This window comes from Wasmannia auropunctata, unplaced genomic scaffold (genome assembly GCF_000956235.1).
Source record: "Wasmannia auropunctata unplaced genomic scaffold, wasmannia.A_1.0 LD336071.1, whole genome shotgun sequence".
Taxonomy (NCBI): Eukaryota; Metazoa; Arthropoda; class Insecta; order Hymenoptera; family Formicidae; genus Wasmannia; species Wasmannia auropunctata.
The window spans coordinates 2,887,015-2,911,325 of NW_012026819.1; the positions used below are offsets into that span (position 1 = coordinate 2,887,015).

General features: G+C 41.5%; 2 protein-coding genes across 3 annotated transcripts in view; one reads left to right on the forward strand and one right to left on the reverse strand.

The window, feature by feature from the left end:
- LOC105449951 (protein slit) overlaps positions 1-24,311 on the forward strand; it is a 352,872-nt gene that overhangs the window by 19,812 nt on the left and 308,749 nt on the right. The gene's annotated exons all lie outside the window — the stretch shown is intronic.
- The window catches only part of LOC105449950, a 261,548-nt gene that overhangs the window by 596 nt on the left and 236,641 nt on the right, over positions 1-24,311 (reverse strand). The gene's annotated exons all lie outside the window — the stretch shown is intronic.

The following is a 24,311-nucleotide window of genomic DNA, read 5'->3' on the forward strand; positions in this document are numbered from 1 at the left end:
TAACCATTTGTCAGTGTAAAAAACAATTAAAAAATTGCGCGAAAAATGCTGTCGTGAAAAATATATTATATGCTGTTTTTTAAATCAGCTTATTTTGTCAGTAAAATTATTCGATTATTTGATCTTTTACATTTATACGAAATATACTCAAATCATATTAAACTTGAATTCATACACATAAAATTATACCTATATATACGCATATAGTGTATATTTTCTGCGTGTATGAAAGATAAAACCTTGTAATATTTCGAGTTGCTATATGATAATATACGACATAGCTATTAGCCGACTAATTTCTGCCTAAATATTTGCTCGTCCGACGTTTCAAGGGAAATGCAACAACGGTATAAATTAGGTTACTCGTATACGAGGTTAATGGTATTAATTTAGCTTCATAGTTCTTGTTGCGAGTCAAAGGATATTTCGACGATGATATAACTGCAAGCGCGCGCATTTTGCCATCTCGGCTACTATTTCCAAGGAAGACTATTAGCAAGTTTGTCGTAAAGGTCTGTAAATATGTACGATGAAGTGACGGGATCTCCTAAATTTGGATAGGAATATTCGCGACTTTCTTGGATCCTCTAGTAGATTACAGTCTGAATTTGGGACGCAAAAGCGCGGAAAGAGAATTCGTCAGTAACGTCTTGAATTGGAAATTATTATATGTTTCTGTCGCGCGAATGCAAAAATCAAATTTATTTCGTCAACAAATATCATCTAATCAAATTTTCTATCTGCTGTCATATATAGAACTCTAGAATGACGAACATACTTTGAAAATAAATTGCTTGAAGAAACATACAATCGCTCTTTTTAAATATATAATCTAAACATCAAATGTTTTTATCTTTGTGCTTTCCAATTCAAGCATGAAAATCGAAGACGACATTTTGCATTTACATATCTACGTGCTCTTTGTCTCATTCAGATAGAAACATTTTAAAATTCACTTTGAAAATGCTATTCACGATCGATAGATGTAGCGTATGCCAGCCGTGGCATACATATATTATCACTCTTACACTGGCGCAAGAAACCCAATTTAAACTCGTCTAAGAATTCCACGGTAAATTGCATTCCGTTCTCAAAACCCTTAATGACTTTCGCTTTCGCCGTTCGCCGTATTCGTTGTTGCGGCTTATTTTAAGGCAAGAATGTCAGGCGAGACTTCTTCGCGGGGGGTGCGCGAGCGAAAGACGAGTGGGCGCACCGACGCCCTTTTCGTCAAGCGTTTGTGGCTTGTCTTTTCTGGAAAAGGGCGCACAGCGTCGAATGCTTAACCGTACATACGTCTATTTCTCTCGCCGGGTAATTTGTCGCGTTAATTAGGCGTGTAACGAGGTCGGAGTAGAGAGCAACTGCAGCAGCCTTTTGGCAGGCTTCTCTTTGGCTGGCGTTTTGCCTCTAAGCGTAGGCGCATTGTGTCGGCGCGTGCGTGTAAGCATTTATTAGGTCGTTACCGATGCTCATTCTTACGCATGATCGGCGAGAAAAAGGCCGCGGGCCAGTACAGAAGACAGCACGCAACTCGTAAATCACGCCGCGCTTCAAATGAGTTTCGGAGATTCTCGACTCTCGTGTATTAAAACGAGGATCGATTGCCGCACGCGTCGCACGAATTTGTCTGCCTCACCGATGTATTGCCGGCGCGCAAATAATCTTAAAGTCGACTTTCTCATTTCCTCTTCTTGTTATCTCTTAGGAAATCTTCTTACTTCGAAGGGAATTTTCATATAAATTAATACTTATTTATTTAGTCTTTTATTCTACATAATAATTTACGCTATCATCGTGCAAATAGAATGAAAAAAATTGAAATACAATTAAAAATAATAAAGACTGCATGTATATTTATATGTATATATACATATTTATATATAAATACGATGTAAACATCTAATTTATAATGAGTTTCCCCGCAAGTAGAGGTCTGTTCTTGAGGGAGAACGGGTTTTCCAAGCAACAACATTATGCCGGTGGTAACAGCGTACTGTATCCCGTCGGGACAAATAAGCGGGGTATTCGGTTTCAAATGGGGTTTAAGCTTATGCTGCGCCTCTGTTGCTGAAAATTTAAAGGCCATCTCGTGTTTAAAGGGCCGTCATGCCGCGGCGGTACCACGTCAGTCTTCAGTTTAGCGCTTAGCTAATGACGTCACGAACTCCTCAAGATAGCATTGTTGCTTTCGATTTGCTCTGATTCGCGGTGATTATGCGCTACATTTGCACTTTCATTTGATATCGAATTCTGATCATCGAATTCTCGCTTCAGGCGATAATTATGCTATTTGTAGCTGGAATAGGGCAATAATAACGGCATATTACTGTTTATTTTGGCATCAGATTTCCTAGCGATAACTAGACGTTATCACATTTCGACAGTGGAGAGAACGAAAGCCGCGATTTGATGCCAGAAATGGATCGTTTGGGCTGTTGCTTTCATACAGAGTATTCTTCGTGCACGTGCAGAATACAGACGTATCGTCATGACATTACTTTTCTCGCGGTGCACGCGCGCACGAGAATGCGTTCTTTCGTGGATATAAATTACGCACATGGCATACCCTATAACTTAAGCCATACGATACGAGAAAATGAACCCGTAACCCATCCTCGTTTATCCTCGTGTAATATAGGTACTATATTGCCCGTCACCCATGGCGAGCATAAATCTCATTGCGCCGAATACCGTTTTATAATTAATGGCGCTGACCCTCTCAGAGAAGAGGTAGGTCCACTTTGTGGAAAAAAAATATTACTCCCATCCATTTCAGAGAATCACCTTAAGTTATCATCTAAGCAGTTGATTATTTCAGCAGACGCATTCAACCAGAGCACTATTAATTTTTCCTCAAGATAATCAATTAGATTAGCTAACTTAACAATAAAATGCTACTTTAATTTTATCAAGTAATATTAATAAGAAATTTAATTCATAATGATGATAATTAAATATGATGATATCTTTCAACATCGTTAATGTTACCAGACATTACGGTTTTCTGCTTTCGAACGCATGATGGAGCATTTAAATACGGCAGTATCTAGTAATTTCTCATAGCGCATCCGAGCTCATTATTCTGTTTGACTTAAATAGGCATTATTAGGTGCGTCCCTAATTAGCTCCGAAAGACAGGAAGAGAGGGACGAAGAAATATTACGACGCGCCGTCGGCTTTAAACGAGTTCGTCGACGAAGCCGAATACACCGCGCAAAAATGATTTACATGAGAAAGAGTGTGGGAGGTGGGGGGGACGATATTCTTTCGACCCGAGTCTCTTCTCGTTTTCGTCGAAAACGTGCTTAACGCCAGGAGCTGTTTATTTCACGAGGGTTACTCCCGAACCAACATTTTTATAATTAGTTTGCTCGCGACTCCGTAAGAGAATGGAACAAAGCGGGGGGAAAAAGGGGTCAAAACGGCAGTCGAAACGACGAAATGGCGACGTTTGCGGAAGAGCGCGCGCACGCAAAAACCGTCGGAAATGGTAGTCGTGGCATGAAGGAGCAGAAACGAGAGCGAAAAAATAGGGAGAAAAGGGTAAGAAAAAAAAGCCGATGAGCTTACGCGTGCGAGGCAGAGGGAAGATATGGGGTTAGCATGGCGGTGAGCCCGCATGGAGGAACGAGAAGGAGAAACGACACATGGGGTTGTAATTGCTACCGGCGCGTTACGGGTGATTATTTTTTAATTGCTATGATTAAAAGAACAAGATCGTGACGCATCGCTGCGCGCATTGAGCGCGTTTGACGTACGGAGCGGTGTTCCGGCAGGCAAAACGTATATTAACTCGACGAAGGGATAGTGGCGTAGAACAGTCGTTGAAGAAAGGGGAGAAATCGTACGTGAATCGAACGTTTATAATGGCGCCTTTTGAGTCTTATTCTTATCGTGCAAGGTCTCCTTTATCGCGCGTGTAAATCACCGCGGGGGATTATATAGATGCAGCTTTGCATTGTGCATTGATGACTTTCGAAAAAAAGCGGAGGATATAAAAAAAATGATTACCGTTCATGACGATTGTCTTATCGCAAAGGATCTTGTGCTTAAAATAGTTTATATACTCGTCGGAATAGGCATAACGCATGCTCGAATCAAATTACATCGACACTTAGCGCGACTGAGAAAAGTACGAAATTGCATGCCGGGATCGCTTTGACGAGGCGAAGCCTTTGCTTTGTGTTCCGTAAAAACGCGCAATTTTGTTGGTCCTTAAATCAACAGCGTCGTCTTAAAAGAGGAAGAGGCTCCCTCGCGTCGCTTATACGGTTCTCCGACTGTACATCATCGAGTTTATGTTACGAGTTATTTCCATACTTTACGTAAATCCACTGAACGCCCGCCCGCCTCCGCGCACGTGTCGGCGGGGGCACGAATTTATTTCCCAATCCTTCACGACCGACTTTATTGCACCTTAACTGCGAACATTAAATCGACCGATGTAATTAACGTCTCGCCGTTCACGTGGGACGGGGGAAAGTCTCGCCCGCGCAACGTAAACTTCTTCGCACAATCTCGGCAAAGTCCTGTGATAATGCATCAGACGGTTAACCTAGCAAAATACGTATGAGGCACAATCCCCGCAAACAGGAAGTGAAAACTGTACAATAGCATCACACATATCGCACACTGTACTGTTTCTTAATGATGTCGATATGCATCTCATGATGATCATATTAAACATCCGCCATTCTTATTCCTCTTTACAATGGGACAAAAATGATGAGAAGTTGGCATAGTCATGATATTTTTTAAATGGTAGATATCACTATGATTAAATAGCAAAAACTGAGATATACTTTCGTATCTTATATTTTCCTTTTTGAAAAAATAAAGTGACAAAATTTTCGTAAGATTTATAAATTTTATAAGTTATGTTATAGAGCTTTCATAAAATTTTAAATTTAATATTTGAATTTTTCATCTTATGGTCTCTACTTTTTTTGTGACATCCATTCCAAAATATTCGTCGCAAGAATACGCGCGTCACCTGGGACGACGCTATGAGGTTTTTCCATAATGCGAACGCGTTTCAAGGTATTAAAACGTTGGCGACGAAGAACCGTGCCATCGTCGACGCATTAGCCGAGACATTAGCGATGATATCGAGTTACTGTTGCACCTATCTCCGGCGAGTCGATGCGACGAAACAGCGTGTAATCTGGTGGAAACTGCGCGGACGAAATCGCATATGTACACGCAGTCTGCTCGTTAGATAATCGCATTATTGCCGCGAGAAAGTATTGAGAATACAAAATACGATGCCATGCAACAGGTTCGTTAAGCGCGGTGCATCGAATATCTTCTTCGTAGCTGCGATAAATCTATGTTTATATTTAGAGAGTAATAAATTTAGAGTCCTCTCAACTTTTACCTGAAGAAATGTATGTAAAAATTGGAATGATTCTCTTTCCCATATAAAGTCTCATAAAGAAAAATAATTAGGTTAATAATGTTAACGCTACAACCACATTTCTATCCTTTCTAACGGAAGCATTAAATTACTTATATGTTTAAATATAATATATGTTTAGATAACGTTTAAAATTTCGCGTTTCTTCGTTGTCATATCTATATAGTATAAAGGCACTAACGAATCTGAGAAATTATGATCTTTAATGACGTTGCGATCTCGGTACTTGATCATCGTGACGTAGGGAGGAACGCGGAGCGCCGGAGATCTTTAGGTGTCAGAGGAACACGCAGAGAGAGAACGGCGCTCGTCAGCTAATGAGTCGGTCGCTTTGAAACGAGGCGCTTGTCTCTTTTCGCGCGTGCTCTCTGCGAGATCGTACGTGGGACGCGCGGGGTATGCGAAGTTATGGTAATAATTAATTTCGAAGTCACTTTGAAGCCAGCTGCGACGTACACCTCGTCTCCCCCGAGCATGGGAGAGCATAATATAAACGCGGCGGACGGATATCCACGGGCGCGCGCGCACGCGTTTGTCCGCGCGTTTGCGGATCCAGCATCGCAGCATCCCACATCTGGGTGTCGTCACCGACGCCCAGTTTTGGTTAACCTACGTTTCGCACAATGTGTGCACTGGTATATATAAACGGTTCGGCGATTTGATGGGAATTTGAGTCAATTAACGTTTCCACCCGCGCCGATGTAAATTATAAACAAAGCGTTTATATTAGAGCATTGCGAAAGGGAAACTGTCGCGCTAACGAGCGAACCACGTAAAAGGCGGGGGATTTAAATGTTTTCGAGGCGATTAGTTGTGGCGAACGCGCGAGCGGATTGTTTGATAGCAATTGTTGCGATCGCTGGTGAGGATAATACGATTTCTTCGCCACTTAAATCCGTTTCGATCGACGGGAGGGAAAAAAAGGGACCGACGTTTCATCTCGAAAATCTTTTCTCCCAATTGAAATCTATCATATTGCGATAAATGAGTTTGACAGTTATTTTCTATTTAATTCTATAAAAATGCGCTGAGCAATATTAAAAACAATAGATTGGTTTGCCCTTTGAAAGCCGCGCCGCAGAGAGATTCGCACGTAATTTCATTTATATGTACATATAAATGATGGATTTATTTTATGGTTTTAAATAAGATTAAATGTATGCATCTTTTTTGCCGTGCGTCGTTATTCTCCAGGGACATTTAAAACTTTATTTCAGTCTCTCGCAGATTTGTTTAATTGTTAACGACATTTCAGATGACATAGTATTTCTGCAAAATTTATCGAATCTTAAATTGATCCTTCCTGGTTAATGGATAGATGCATGTACATGTGGCCAAGTCGGTTATCGGTATTCTGCAACTTTAATTAATCTTGTCTCGTAGAAGGAAGTTCTATATTAATACTGAGCTGATTCAGGTCGACTTAGACATCGGACCAGTTCCTATCGATTGGGCCAATTAAATACGGTCTAGCTGGCAAACAGCGCCGCCAGTTTAATTCCGACGACGTCGGTGACAAATACGCGGTTATAAGCCTCTCATTAATAGTTACAAATAATGTTACGTATAACTTTAAATACATCGAAATAATCACTGTTTGCTTTTTTTGCAAGTGGGAATAGTTATTGCGAATATAAAGTGCTGCCTCGCAGGTAAAATTTCTACGGCAAACGAAATTATATGGATTCAATAAAATTAAGTGGTCTTTCGTAATTGATACGGCATATTATATGTTCTCCTCGTTTAATTATACCTAATTGAATCCACCGTGGTAAACTATTACGACATTTTTAGTGGCGGCTCTCGCTATAGAGGAAAAAAATTATGTCAATTGGTTTTTAAAAGTCAATAGAGAAATTGAATTGAAATTTTTTTTACATTAATCTTGTAGAATGTGCGAAATAAAGTACCCAAAGTTCGTATTAGAGAAGAAAATGTTTAATGGCAAAGCCAAAGAGATAAATGTATACGAATTTAATCTCTGGCTTAAGTTTTTCCGCTAAAGCTTTCTTGTTAATGATTTCATCCAAGTTAAATGTTGAACGCAAGTTTCTCGGTAACTAAATCGATCTTTGAGTCTTTCTTGAATCCCTCATTTCCTGCACGCTACATTTCCTGACTAGATGTAATGCAAATTAGTTATAAAACATTAAATACCTTTTCATTAAAACTTATACCGTCGTCTGTATCTCTTTTAAAGTATTCTTGTCGAATCGAAATTTCAACTTTTATAAGACATCTAATCGTAAGTTAAAAGATATGGGAGCATTTACGAGATATTATATTAGTCGATTACGAAAATTGATCGTTTAATTTTCGTAGAACAGAAATGCCTTGCTTTTAGAAACGGCCGACAAAGAGTGAACGTGCTTCGAGCAACTCAGGCTCTTATGAAAGGAACGAAGTTCGCGCAGAATTAGCTGCCGTTTAGTCGGCCTCGAGCGTCATACACAATAGGCCAAAGGTTATAAATGTTCGCAACTGATCGCTCGCAACTGAAATGTAGCTCTCCGGCAGCTCTTTCAATATATCGCGACGTGATGTATGAGTTCGTATTTTCCGGTCGGGTACGGATGCCATCTTCAAGCCCCAAGTCGCGCAGTTTGAGTCGCGCGTTATTGCCGCGGCGCGGCGGAGCAGCCCGTTAAGAAGGGGCCCCGTCTTCGTGGCTCGCCGCCGTTAACGACGTCGTTACGGGCGTACATCCACGGTTCCACCTTCGGCATCTACATTCGTACGGGAGACAGGCGGCGCGCGTAAATGTACGTATGCGCACGTGCTGCGGCGGCGGATGCGTAAACGCGCGGCGGAACGAGCTTTTCACTGTTGCCCCGAGACATCTGGTGACCACTGAAATTACGGCCTCCACTCGATCGGCGTTTCCGCTTCATCAACGATCGTAAATCAGGATTAAAAGATCGTCGCGAGTCGAAGTAAATCACGCAGCTCCTCGGATTCTTCGAAGGGTTAGTTCCCTAAGAACGCCTTCTATCGCCTTTACTGGCGTGTCAGTGCCAGGTACGGATCTTTCTTCAATTCGCCGTGATCGTAATTTTACTTTTGGAGTACAAATGTATATGACATATCTCTATTTTTTTTTAATAATTAGTAACCATAAAGTTGTTTCGTAATTATTAATTATCTCTCTTTTTATTTCTTTGGTATAAAATATGCTACAAATATTCTAAAAAAAAATTGTTTCACTCTCTTGTCTCAAAAATTGTCAACACATACTATAAATTATATAATTTATTTTACGAAAAGATATTAATTATATATAATATTATTATATAAAAACCCGTGCTTAATTAAATTTAAAAATTGTTTAATTGTAATAAGCTTTGTGTCTGTAAATAATCGCGCATATTAAAAGCGCGTTGAGTAAACACTCAAGTGAGAAGGACAGTTTTTATGGGAAAGACTACTCTTGAATGATTATTAAGTAACGAAATACTGCTCGCGGGACTCTAAAGAGGTGTGACGGACAGCTAATGTTCGCGGTGGGTTAAAAGACACGTTCGCGAAGAGACTGGCACAGTTCAAACAAAACCCGTTTCCCTCCCTCTTCGGCGACAACGGAACGCTTGTCGCCGAACAGCGGACATAGTCACGTTGTTTGTTTCTGCAAAACGATCCACTCCTCACGTGAGTTACGATCGTCTGGGCCCGCTCCGATCCTCCTCGGACCTCAGCCGGACGGCGGCGTGTGAGGTCCTGCGAACGATGGAGCTTTACTATGCCGACGCGTATATGTATAACTCGGCGCATTATTTCCCGTGAGTATAGTCCGCGCTTCCATAAGCTCACTTTCTTCACCTTCAACACCTTCCTTTTCGCGGCGTCAAGGTCTTAACTCGTTTTTTCTGGGTCCACGGAGTCATCGTTCTAGTTGGCCATGCCGCTACCACTTTCCCCGGACTGTAAATAGACGCGAGTTTGCGTCGTAAAAACGAACGAGCAAGAACTCTTTGATTTTCCATGGTTACGTTTTGTAAAAAGATTACGTTGAGAGATACTTTGGAAAGTGGTCTTCCTTTCGTCACAAGTATATTCATGTCTTGTTGGCGGAAATTTTTAAATTATGAATATTTAGTTGTTAGCCAGTCATTAGTTTTCCGATTGATCCCGACGTTTGCATTTTATTATTTTCTTTTTTTAAAGCAGTAATTTTATATTTCTATCGTGTTATTTAAAAAAATAAAGGAGACTGACTCTCGATGAAATATATTAAGAGAAATCAGTTGTATCACAGTATATTATCTTACACTGACAATCTTGATCAATTTTCACAAGCGAGAGCCTCAAAGTTAAGGACAGCAAGATTCGTCCATCAATCTAGAAAATGGCATATTATGAAGGAACTGTAGTGCTTCGTCATTGTACATTATACACGGATGAGAGTAGGGCTTCTACTCCCGTGCATAAAATTTTCAGCCTAGAACTTCAGAGAGACATTCTCTATGGCAGAGGACATACAGGAGGATCGTGTGCGTGCGTACGCCTTGAAGATGGAGCCCATTATGTAGCCTTGTACACGCAGTCTCGGGGTGCTCTTTGCTCCTTTACTCACCTTTCTTGTTTGCAAGGCTGGCTGCCGCCGTCGCATGACGACACCGACGCATCAACGCACCTTTTCTTTGACTAATGCTTCCGAACGATCGTCGCTACCTCATTTTACTTTCGCACGTCTCGTTAGCGCGAACAGCGGCAACGAACGGCGCGAACGGCATTTGCCTGCTGCCTGAAGATTTCCTGTTCGACGATTATTACCGATCGTTCTTTGTCAGCGTTGAGATTTGCTTTAGATATTTGCGACGTGCCAAGATAAACTCGCTAAATTCTTTGCTAATGTTTACTGCGCAATGCGCATATTTATACGAAGATTATTCATCGTCACAACATGATCCTTTTCTATCGTGTATGTAACTTGTTATTATTCAATATCGATGAATCGTTTAAAACTTTTATTTAAGTTTGCATTTTTATGACAAAATGATATTTTTCAATTAATGCTTTTTCCATAACATTTTATAAGTAAATTAACAATTCTTTTGCGTATGCAGTAATGTATTGAAGTTACATGTCTATAGAAATTGATTTAACATAAAAATCTCCAACAATCAAATCCTTAAGTTCGACATTCTGTAATTATTCTACGAGACGTGATAAGCCAGACGTTATTGTATTGCACAATAGAGACCGTATGCCCGGACATCAACTCGCCGCGGTCTCGCAAACTCCGTTACTCCGAAATCCACGTGTAACTTTCGACCGTGCACTTATGCACAGCGAAATCTCCGTCATTGCGCGCTGCTCTCATGAAAGACGCGTTAACCCTCCCCCGCCCCTTCCCCAGACGACAATGGTCATCCGTTCGCCGAAGCGCGGAGACGCTTCTCTGCTGAGGTCCGAGAGTATCCAGCGTTCCCTGTCTCCTCACCGAGCTATCCTCATCCTCCCTCAGCACTCAGACGGACCAAGAGTACTTTGGGATCCCTCGTTTTCCTCCCTGTCTATCCCTCAAGCTTCACGGTTCCTCCCCCGAGCCATTCGTTGGTACAGTGTATCCCCCTGTGCTCCAATTACGAGAAGGAATGCTCATTTGGTACCCGGCGGGGGACCCATAATGGTCAGCAGCAACCACTCGAAACTATTATCGACCCGCGGATTCGCCTCTGAAGCATGGACGCGACGCCGCCGCGCCGTCCGTCCGTCGTGTACCCCACGCCCCCGAATTTTTAATCCGGCTGCCGCCACCCACCGACTACCAATCTCTCGGAAAGCACTTTCGACCAACGACTGCGTCTTGCACGTCGGTGTAGACGGCTTGCATTTCTTATCACGGTGATGGTGCACGCCACTGAAGTGGAAACACCAATCGTGCGATGGAGATTGCGATGCTAACCTCCGGGAAAAGCCTTTCTACCGCGGCTTCCTCCTCTCCCTCTCCCCCATCTGCCTCCCCTCACTCTTCCCCCCCTAGTAGTCTAGGTACTCGGATTTCCCCGTCTTGCATATTCGATGTCTCGATTCCAGGGCATTAGGTCCGCCAGTTTTGCATGATTAGATGAATGTTTCATCGTGATCGTTATTCCGGCATTACACGTGCAACACGTGAGAACTGGAACGTTCTGGTTATAGAATTTTTTATCGCAGTCACGATTGTAACTCCGTCATCTATACGTTTATTTATAAAAATAGAAAATTCCAGACCACTGATTTATTCTGTCACTAATTCACAACTGTCGCGACTATATATATATATACACACCTATATATATATATATATACAACTACTTTAAAATCAACTAAAATATTTTTTAACTTTGTCAAATGACGGTAAAAACACCATTTTCGCTGTACCGCATGATTTAGTCACTACTTAAAGTCCCACTTGACACTTACCTAAAAATGCTGACGATCACGCGCGAATGGAAACCGAAGATGAAGTACAAACATCGGCCACTCGAGAGTGGAATTCCTCTTTCACAGCCGCGACGTGGAGGACATACTTGTCGCTTTGGAAGCGCGTAACGAACAATGGCCCATTTCGACAACAGGATGGAACAAATTGGTAATGAACGACGCTGCGGAGATGCCTCCGCTCTCCCTGCCTGCGTCTCCTTCGTCTTCCTCTTCTTCCCCCAACTGTGTGAGGCAATTCCGACGCCTCCGTACTCCGGGACGTGTACATGAATGATTGAGACGTCCGCGAGAGCGGGTACCGCGCGCCCAACTTGTATTGGCTCGAATAATAACAATCTTTCACGTACTCATTTACTCGCGCGGGCACGCACACCGGTGCGCGATATCGGTGACGCGCGTGTGCGTGTTAAACGCCCGTGAAAGTTGATGCAGCACGAGGAATAAGGAAGTCGTATAATTCCAAGGCTGCAGGTGTCGTAAATGACGGTTTAATTCATTTTCAGAAATTGAGACAAGTGGCCGCGCTGGCCATATCGTGATCACATGTGACGTTATCTCATCTCTGACTGCAGGGATTTTTTGCTACAACTAAAATGTATGATGTTTCAACTATTACTTATAGTGACGCTAATGTTTACCATTAAACTCTATACGGAGCTGTTTACAACGCGCACCGTTGATGAGATATACGCAAGCGCAATTTCCGTTAGTAGAATGAATAAAATTATTATTTGAGGCTTAATTAGGAATGTCTATTATTGCGACGTGACGGTCTTTGTAGCATGCAACAGCAATTTACTTTCTAACAAAAATAATACAAATACTATTTGTGACACTCTCAGAAAGAAAGAGAGACAGAAAGAGGGAAAAGGAAGTAAGGAGAGCTATACCTCAGATATTTTACTGGTAAAATATACATGCATTTTTTGTTTCTAGTCGTAGATTTTCTTAATTATTGTGGCCATATTTTAATTCTATGAAGTAAGTGAGCGCAGACAGTTTAGCAAAGTGGTAATTAGCGTATCAAATAGGTACGCTTCGGTGCTCCTATTGTCTCATGTCTTTCGAAACAAAAGTCTTCCGTTTACAATGCGCCTGCATGCAGGCCCTCTTATCTATGTATCAGGTACATGCTTGTTCACGAACATACTCTAGCTTCGAAGTGGTGTACACGTATATTGTTGATACATACAACAGAGAGTGAGCAAACAGTTTTCTCGTGTTGCCCTAAAGTTGCTGCTTGGCGACGAGAGGCCCTTTCTAAAGCGAGCAATTCAATTACCCGCAACTCCAACTTCCGTCCTTGTTTCCAGCTGAACTGCGTGCGAGTACCGATATTCATGAGAGGGAAACGCGATCTAAATTGTCTTGTACCGCAGAACGAAGGATGATTAACAAAATTGCAATGAACAAAATGAAAACTCGACCGACTGGAGAAAATGCGGTAACGAAACGGCGCTGCGCCGGGAATTGTTTACCAATTGTCGCTTGCGATTCGCTGAACGTGGATATTACTTTGAGCAATAAGAATATTTTTTTACTTATATTCTCCACGGGTAACCGAACTTTACGAATGAATATTTCTCGTTACAGACATGTTCGTAATCTAAATAATTAAAAATATTCTAATAATAATACCGCAAAGTAGGTTATATAATAGTAGAATATAAAAGTAGAAATATTAAAATACCTATATTTTTTATAACAATTTAAGATCAATTAACTTAATAATGAAGTAAAAAGCTATTTTATGCATTTGCTATATAAGTATACGTATAACGTTTCTTTCTATATCGAAATTTCATTCATATCCTTTTCAATATTTCCTCATATAATAGAAATATACATCGCTAATTTTATTAGGTACAATTCTATCTGTATTTTAAAATAAACTATCATTGATCCGTTTCCATGACATTTTTTCACTTATAAGCGTCATGATCAGCAGATAAATTACAAATTGCATTGCAAGAGAAGGAGTTGCAATTTGTATGACACATAATATCATGTGAGATCTTTTCACCTTCTGGTTTCAACTCGTTCCCTCACGCTTCTTCTTCATACTCTTTTTTCATGCTCTGTCGGTGTCTCGAGACAATTTCGGCCCTCTTTAAACGCACTCATTCAAGACACGCACACACCGACACATCTAAGCACGCGTCCACTTTTATACGCACAAAAGGGGGACGTGACGCGGCTGGATACGCACAATCAGCCCGCAGTGATTGAGGCATTCAAGGCGTGGGCACGCACTCTTACGCGCGCTTACGCACAATTCGCTGTGGGATTCTCACGCTCTTCGCGAGCTTGGTTACATCGTGAGACATTGAAGAACATATTATAAGATAATTGCAATATCACCATATTGCAATCATTTTATAAAAGCAATTATCGCGCATAAGTGTGTAGTATTGTAAACTTTCAAGCGTCTTTCGATCCGACGGCTCTTTCACGTTTCGATAACGATTACATTAATTAGAAAAATATACAAAACGCCATTGACTTACATCAAATCTGCAATTATCGAATGGCCTTCAATATACTTTTATTATATCGTCTAAATTTGTGCAGAACTCGGATTTTACTTCTCATAATTGGTGAAGAATGCGCAACGTCTGGCGATAAATTACTTGGGACAGCTTTCGGTCTCGAGATGGAAAGTTCAGCTCACGGGATTTACCTGCGAGTGACAGTTCCATTAACAAATTTGCACCGGGACCTCGATTTTGTCGGGTGCGTTTTTTTTTCGTGGCCCATCGCACTACGTTTCGGCGGCTGGTGGTCGCGTCGCGAGAGTCTTCATTGAGCGCGCGAGAGGTAATCTCTCTCGGAGTGCGGCGTTTCTTCCCTTATACCTCCAACTTTAATTACTTCGTTTCATTTTAAAAGGGCGAGTAATTAGGAGGTAGCGACTACTCTCTCTCTCTCTCCCGTCATATCTTCCCCTGAGCTGAGTAGAACATCCGCGAGGAGCATCCGCGTCGATTCCGGTGTCCCATTCTCTCCTTCGAGATAGCCCCGTCTGGGGAGTCGCATATCTCATCTCCCTAAAGAGCGCCGATCTATTTATTGATAGTACCGCGCACCGCGCCGTGCCGCGCGATGGCCGCCAGATTAATCGCACGGTCATCTATAGCGGTGCCCCTCCCCCCGTGTCTCCTCTCCGCTTTTATTAACTCCGCTGGTTCTGCCCTTCCAATATCACATTATTGCACTCCGCCGCCCGCAGCGTCACCGTAACACTCGAGTGTGGACGGTTGCTCATCTGGCCTCTCCTTTTTCGATTTAACCTCCTCGCTTTCCGCCTCCTCGACGGCTCGTCGTGTCTCCGCGACGAGCTCTCTCAGCCTGATGCTTTATTTCCACCTGCTAGGATTGTCCACAATGCGCGGCAATAACCGAGAAATCGACGTTTACGTTGATACCCCGCGCCGTCCGCCCACTCGAAGTCACGACAAAGCGTCGTCTCGACGCTCTCTACGCCCGGGTCACGTTATCGTCCCGGTGTGCCCCCCTTAAGATTCGATACATTACGATATTTCGCCGCGACATCGATATATCCGCATTGAACCGCGTGCAGTCCCCTTATTGTCGTCGCGACAGAAATAAACGTTTCATTTTTGGATGTGTATAGAGTCTACTTGCGAGATACAACAAATATATAGAAGCGACGACGATGACGTTCAAGCAACGAGATCCTTAACGCCAAGTGTTATTAAGATATCAAATCAGTTATTCTAAAAACGAACGGTAGGAATTCGTAGCAACACGCAGCCTCGAAATATCGAGGTTGAAGTACGAGTCTGCTGTAATATTTTCGAGCACGACCACTTATTAGAGGGCATTAAACAGTATGTGTTGTGCAGCCCGTTGGACCATTATAAATAACTATTATTACATAGGCCGGTATTTTAGACAGAAACGAATGTGCTCGTTCCATGTCCACGGCAACGCGCGGCGATTGCGAATTTTGTAAATTATTGAAACATGTACAGATAACTAACCGCGTACGTATTTGTAACTTTTGATAATCGTCTGTAATTTACAATGTCTTCTGCGATATTTTTCGTTGAGAAAAAAATCGCTGGTTTTATCTCGTGGCACAGTAGCCTCAGAAATGACTTCGCGCAATCTCAACTCGTAGCGGGAGAGTGTGGCGTTAACTGTTAAAAGGAAGCCGGAGAGAGGGAGATAGGGAGAAATTCCCTATTCCCCAGCTAATTTAGCAGAAATCTGATGGCCGCGACCGATGCTCGTTGGTCGTCACGATCTGTGCATTTAGAAAACTCATCTTCCTCCCCGCTGTGTAATTTTGCAATTTCACGAGATCCACGCGACGTCCTGAATATCAAAGTGGTAGGAATTGCGCGGTGCGCACTGAAGTATGAACCTAATAGCCACGGCCGATGTAGTTCTTCGGCAGTCGCTGCACGCATCTCCATCTATTTCTATTAACGTCGGCCACACCTTGCCCGATCTAGATTACCCTGGGAGATGTCTTCCTTGTCAACATTTGTTATTGCTTTATAGCTCGACTTGTATGCCGTTCCCAGCGGACGTCGTTACGCGCGCCACTGTATCGCACGCGGTCGCGAGCTCTTACTTTTTTTATCCTTTCAATCCGATTAATTGTGATATAACGCCGGGGGAATAGAGTTGCGATATACGTAAACGCGGTGATCCATTGCCGGAGCTCATTATGCCCGCAGGTGGAGATCTTTGACGCGCGCGCTCCAGACTAGACTCTTACCTAACGCGCTGTTTAATTTCCTCGGCCCTATTAGTAAATCATATCCGCTTGAGTAATAGCCGTGAGGATCTAGCCGGGAGAAATTCCTTCGCGCGGTTATAGACTTTTCCCGGAGAGAATATATAATCTTTCTACGAAGCCCGGAGTAGTTACCGTCTCGAATTACATTATGGATGAAGGAGACTGTAGGAGGATTCACCGAATTTGTCAAAAGGGATCCGTAGATCTCGACGGCGTGCCGGATAAAGTTACCATATGGTACTCGCGTTATGGTTGATGCGTGCATTGTCTGAACACGTGCGTTGCACCGATTTTTGCGATCGAATTCGATATCTTGTTAAGGTAAACATCATATATCTAGAAATCGAGGGAAGAAGAATACATCCGGCAAAAAATGTTTTTATCTTGCAGATACATAAATTGCTCACGACTTACTTTTACATGTTTATTTATTATTATTTAGATATCGTTAAAAATATTTTAAAATATTATGAAGCGTATGTATGTATGGACTTATTTTAAGAAAGGAAAACTGATATGCTTTATGCTTCATATCGGAAATTAAATCTTCCGATTATATATTATCAAACTTGATCCAAAAATCACTCGCTACATGTACGAGCATTAATATTCAATGACGCAGCGACGAATATTTTGCCAAAGATAATTCGCGATAATTGGCCCCGATAGAAGTTTCCGTGTAGGATTTTCCCTGTCGCTAGTTCCCAACACAATTTATTCCGCACACTTGGCGAATCGGGCGTATCTTTGAATTAAGTTACAGCAGCCCCGTGTCGGTCGGTGACAAAAGGAAAGGAAGGACCAGATGCTACCCGGGGAGGTCTGTCGCGTTCCTCGTATTTTTATAGCCGTTCGCCGGCCCACACGCCCCGCGAATCCGGAAATTCTCCCGGCGTAAACGAATTAAACCGGCTCGCCTATCTGCAACGCAGCGCTTCCGGGCTTCCGTGGAGCGACGCGCGCGGGAGATAGGAAGTTGCTGGAGGGGGGGGGGGGGGGAAAGAACATTGCGAGGAGCTGCGTGCACAGGCGAACGACGGCGATGCGAGGAACCGTATTCCGTCGAGTTTCCACCGAGGATTAACAAAACCTCCCAGGTTGAGGTCCATTGTCTCGCCTAGTCCTCTTTCTTCGATCCTCGCCGCGTAGTTTCGTAGCTAATTTCTTGGCGCGTGCTGTCGTCTGCCGACAGGAACAAGGGCAATTGCGTGAGAGAGAGCGAGAGAGAGAAAGAGGGAGAGAGAGCGAGGAAGAAATGCAATAAGAGGACTGAAGGTGGGAGGTTACGCGGGGTTGAGACACCTCTCGCGGATAAGGTCGAAAAGGTAATCAAACTCTACCCTACCGTGGCTATTAATTACCGCCTACCGCTCACGCGACCCGAATTCCAAAACTCGTCGCTCTCGACGTGTACGTCGCCGCATTGCCTGAAATTCGAAGCTGCAAAGTGCAAATATCTCGACGACGAGTCAGCCGCGCTCCTATACGAACGTTTGAGTTTCTAATCTGTAATCTTGACATTTCGTTCTTGAACCTTGGGCAATCGAAATCTATAGCACGAGGATGAGGATTGAAATAACGTATGTTCCATATTCGATACTACACACTACGTAACGACGACGAGTGTACGTAAAGTAAAATTTATATTTGCTAAAAAAAAGTAGTCATAATATTAATATAAATATTAATTATAACACAATTTTAGATTATTTTTAAGTACTTATAATTTAGCGCGTAACTTTTTATACATTTCTGAAGCTTTAATTATTATTCTTTCCCTTAAACGATTTCAATGTCACGTAAATCATTTGTATGACGTTAAATCATCTTGCTCCTTTAGCCTCTATTGTTTTACATTTCCATTATTCATGCTTCTTGTCCAGTATATCATTATTCAAATGTGTCTTGCGTTATCTTAGTCTCTGTCTACTCCGTCACTCTATAATTTGTTATTTTTACATTCTTACGTAGGAATTCGTTCATTTTTCTTACATTTTTTTTTTCTTATATTCTTCTTACAATTCCTTATTGCTTTGATTTTAAGAATTCCTCCATTTGGAACATTTTTTTTCACTCCTATTCTTTCCTTCGTCATCAGTTATCCTTTATTCGCTCTTCTTTTCTTCTCTCTAATAGATCTCGCCTGCAGCAGCAACGAGCACGCGCTCGTAGATTTTCGTCATTTCAATTTCATACGCCGCCCGACAAATTCATGCGCCGCGACGGCTGATCCCGTTTACCCCTAATGTACGATCAGCACGGTTCGTCGGATTCATATATCACGCTGCGGCATCGGGAGCCGGGATCAAGTTAACCGTCCGGGTCGTTGTAACAATCGTTGAGTGCATCGCATAAGCGCCTTACGGTGTGTATGGCATTGACACACGGGGTGCAAGTAACCGCGCGCCCGCTATTGTTTTCGGCTTATAACCGCCCCCCTGCACGCATTGCGCTCTCTCTCTTTCTCTCTCTCTCTCTCTCTCTCTCTCTCACTCACACACACACACTCTCACTCACGCGCGATCCCGTCTTTTGGGGTTCCGATTCCACACACAATGAGAGACGTTCTACGTTCCCCAGTGCCGTCTGGCCCCGTCAAGAGAAGGATGATGACGAGGTTGATCCTTTCAACGAAGTCGAACCGAATAGAAAGATCTCTCGCGTTCCGAGTGCCATATATACTTTGCGACTCGATGAGAGCAATCGCACCGCTAAGGATTTCGCTCTTGGAACCTACTGGCTTGGTGCTTGTTATAACGGTCCAGTTGCTCGTTCGATTAACTGGAAACCAATAAGGACCGCAGAACGACAAGGAGCTGGAAAACGCCTCTAACAATAAAAGTCGTTCCAAGATCGTTAGAAAGAAGGCAAAGGGAGTTGACTCTGTGGCTAACGGGTATCGCAATTCCTTTTTCAGTAGAACTCGTTGCGAGTGTACTTTTCATGACGGTGATCGATCTTGAGACGATTATCGACGTGAACGTTTTCGTATTCCCAAGTTCTTAGGAAATGAAGTTGATAGAAATACATACTAATTCAAATAGTCCAAGAAATCGAAATACAGTTTTATGCATTGCTATGTTATTAGAAAGTATTCCTTTTTCGTGTACAATTGAGAGGTAACATGTTACACATAAATAATACATAATAATCAATTTTTTAATTTTGATTTTAACATAAGTAAATCAACGCGTGCATATTTACATTGAATGAATTTATATTAAATTTATATTATTTATATTAAAAGAACTATATTATCATATATTTACATGTAACGTTTGTTTTAAGGAAACGTGCGCACGATTAGATATATTCAAGTATTTATGAGATACCAAACTACTAGTTTAAGGACAAAGTTCGTAGCGGACGTGTTTCGGTATAAATGCAAATATTTCTATATATTCGTAATATAATCACTGGTTTCATCACGGGGAAGCTCTTAGAAAGGAATGCCAAAATAACGGGTCATTTTCGGGGCACATTTAAGCGTGCGTATAATTGAATTTCGTAGCGTGATTCTGTAATATACCCGGTATACGTTGGGCTTTTTAGCCTTATTATCGGTAAAACAAGAAGGCAACGTCGACGGTGGTACGCGCTACAGCTGCTCTCCTACAATCGGTGCTCCATATTTAGCGACGGGATTCAACCTCTCGTGAACGCCATCAAAGGAACACGCCTTAATCATTCTCCCCAAGCTCTCGTGCGTATAAAATTACAATAATGACGACCAAGTTATAATGATACGACATCAAACGTCGTAGTGTTCCTGGTGATTAACGTCATTAACCTTTTTCGACTGTCGATGTTAACCAAAGTTTGACTCGGGACGAGGACGAAGAAGCGAAAATCAACTCGCGCAAAAAGATTCAGTGGAGTTGTGTATAACGCCATGGCATTAGAGAAAAGAAGCGCGCGTACAACGGTTTCAGCGTATAGTAATAAATTATTTCTGTGTCGCGCTAAGCATGAGTTGCACTAGTAATTACAATGTAAATAAAGGTCAATGGTTTAATTAACCGCACTTAACGCTAATCAGTGCTTTATGCCAGTAACTTACTAAAACGTGTGTAAATTTAACTTGTGGTATAATTATAGTCGATAATATTTATAGAGCCTTAAGAAATAATACAGAATTACATTATAAAATTATATATCTGATATTACTGCTATATATGTTTTGCAGCACTAAATTTTAGTTCGCTTAACAGATGACCAACGACGATTATTTGAAATTATTAAAATCTCTTTGAATCAATGGCCTATTCGCACGTTTGCTGAATGTGAAAAATCTTTTTCAGCGCAATAGTATAGCCAAGCTATTCAATAAGTAACTAATCGCTAATGACGCTCTCTATCATTCACAAATAGTTCCTTATTCAGGTCATAAATGAGCCAATTATCCTACTCTTGATTGCGGTATTTTAATATGCGTTTACTTTTTAATGAGTTTGAGATGTTAAGTGATTGGTATAACTGACAGATTTATTTCCATTTCGTTATTACCATCACGAAACTATTCATAATATGTATGTTACAAGAGTGCAATTATTGAACGCGCTTAATATATGTGAAATCTTCCCGATCGTCTGTTATTTACGGAAACATTACGATTTCCTAGCGTATAATGTTAAATGTCACGTTCATTTTATTTCAGACACGTTTATGCGAATAATGGTTGCGTGATGTAGTGCAAGCCAAAGACAATACATCTCTCTTCTGGTAAAATCTTCACTTCAGCTATTCTCGAGTAGCGAGTTAACGCTATTATATACGGCATTTACTTGTTATTATACATTCTATATCTTACGTTTCTCTACGTTTAATCTCTTAAGCAGACATGACAAATATGCTACGCCGCACGCTGTTAGGAAACTATTTACAATAGCTTGCGAATGAAAAGGGTTTTTGGGTTAATTCGTTAACATATTTCGCTCGTCATTCAGATTATTTCCGAAACATTATAGTCATCCGGCCATTCGTTGGATCTTAACATGGTATTTAATATTAATCTCGGTATCATTATATTATATTAACAAAACAAAACATAATGTTTAATTTCTTTACCTCAAGATATGCGCTTTATTACACGAATAATAGAAGTTATCATTTTAATTCATGCAAAACAACATTTGCACTTGGTTTATGATATCTGCAACAAAGTTCTTATTAACCATTTGAAAATTTCTATGTAAACATTGTTATTAATTCTAGGCATCTCACACATATTCAAATGAGAGGATACTGAATTACAGTCAAGAATCAAATCTCAAACGTTGCTCGAACTTTGTGCAAATTACTCGCTGATCGCCTCTGGCACAATGAATAATTTACATAGAATACGAAGGGACTGAACCTAATATCTAAGTTAATAATTTCGAATAAAAATTCTGTTTTAGTTAAAGACCATCTAAAGTTCTGAAAAAAAGTGAAATCAAAGTATTAAATTACTGGATTAATACAGTTACAATACAGTTAATATTGTTACAATAGTTGGATTATTGTAACTTTACCTACTTAAAAACTACATGTAATATGAATTGTTTTATTTTTTTTTAATTGTCAAAACATAAATCGTGTTTGATCCTCCGCTGAAAAATTTATATTATTATGGATTATTTTATTTTATTTTGTAATTCAGCACGAAATTATATCGCATCTTAAACGCGCATTTTCCAAATTGAACGTCAGAAGAAATATTCGAATGATTGCAGTATAATTTCATATTATCGTGTTTTTAGCACACACGGCATTAATAACGCATTGTTCGTACTGTGCACCTGCACGCGACGGGAGATCGCGTTGCGCCCAGTGTCGCGCGTTACACGCGTGCGGCGTGCGTCGCATACGCTATACGGGTAGACGTCGCGTGGTATCGTCGTCCGCGCGCGCCGTACCGCCCGACGATTCCGCGGCGAATTAAGCGCATAGAGTGGCGTACTACGACGGCCGGCATTATGCAGATTCGTCCAGCCGTATAACGCCGGGTTTAGCGCCGCGCCGTCAGCGCGTCGCAGCCGCGGCATAAACTCCGCGGAGTTATGCGCTATTGCAGGCGGTTGTGACGGTGGCACCGGCAGACCCGTATCGCCCGTCGTCGTCATCGCCGACATTCGCGATGCGCGACACGAAGGGCCGGGAGTGCCGCGCGCGTTGCACTTCGGCAACGAACCGGCAGTGCCGCTAGCTGCCTCCCCGGCCCCGGCACCTCTCTCTACCCGCTCCACAGATTCCTCCGCTTTTACGAGGCGAAAGTCATTTACACCGCGCGATTTACGGCTGCGTTTCTTCCACCCTTCTCGTCCCTTCATCCGTCCGCCCCGGGCCTCGGCCCACCGACCGAGTATCGATGCCGCGACGGAAGGACTCCGCTCCTCGAACTCGACCTTTCCTCTCGGCCCCGCTCGCCGCGCGATGCACCACTCCGCTCGCGCGATTATCGACCTTCGACGGGCACTGCGCGAAACGACCTCGGTGAAATACCGGGGTGTGAAGTTCTTATTAACGCTCACCCAGCGCGAATAATGGGGGGAGGGGGGACGAGGGTGGCGCAATTCCAGGTGAACTGAAGTTTTTGATACAGTCTATTGAATGAGGTAACTTTTAGCATCCTCTTATATGTAAGATGGCATTTTATTTATATAGCATTTTAACGTTGAAAACTTGAATCGTCTTTGACCATGTACTTTCTACTGCTACTCTCTTTGAAAATGTATTTTCCACAATATTTTTTCTGTAAATTTGATTCCGCTGATGTACTTTGGAGTATAGCAAAAGTACTAAAAATATTTGAATGCTCTTATAAAAATAGTAATAAAATTGCATGTTTTTTGAAGTAATAGATATTTTTATTGATTTCTCTTTAGAACATAAACTTCGCGACCAGTTAAAATTGAGTCCAATACGATTTTATTACGGCGATGTCAATAATTTACGATTGTCATTTCCGGGACGGCACATAGGTATATCTCAGTTAATAGTGAAAATATTTTGAAGCTCAGCAGTTTAATATATAAATTTAGCTATTATTTTCTATTAATTAAAGATATACTTCACATTTTTAGTAATCTAAATATTCTTCTTGCTATCACGCTTTCAATTTCTGAATAAAGCAATGGAAATTGTAGAATAAATTGATCGTGCAAAATGAACGTCGAAAGGCGATGTAAGTTCAGTTTGAATACATAGTGAACATGTTCTGAAAGATAGTCGCTTTTTCGTATATTTAGGAAAAGAGCTTATAAAAAAGATAAAATATCATTTTTTACCATTTACTATATCTCTCAATTTTATTTCGCACGAATTCAATTTTTTGTAGGATTTCTACTTTTGAAATATTTCTATATATAGAAAACTCAATTTGGTATTCTATAATGTTACTAATTTTAGAAAACCTTTGAAAGTATGTTATCACATAGTCTAATATATAAAAATTGATTGTGAGGTGTAAAATAACAATTTCGTTCCATTTAATATCTCCTTATACATAATATCTCATTATACGTATATCTCCTTAATAAAGAAATCTTGAAAATTTTCACGATTGACTGTTGCCAACCGAAGGTTGGCAAAAGAACAATTATTATGAGAACAATTTCGACTTATTTTGAGTGAAAATTAACTTTATTATTTCTTCGAGAACATGCAAAAAAGTTGTACAAAAATTTTATCAAGTGACGTCAAAACTACGAACAA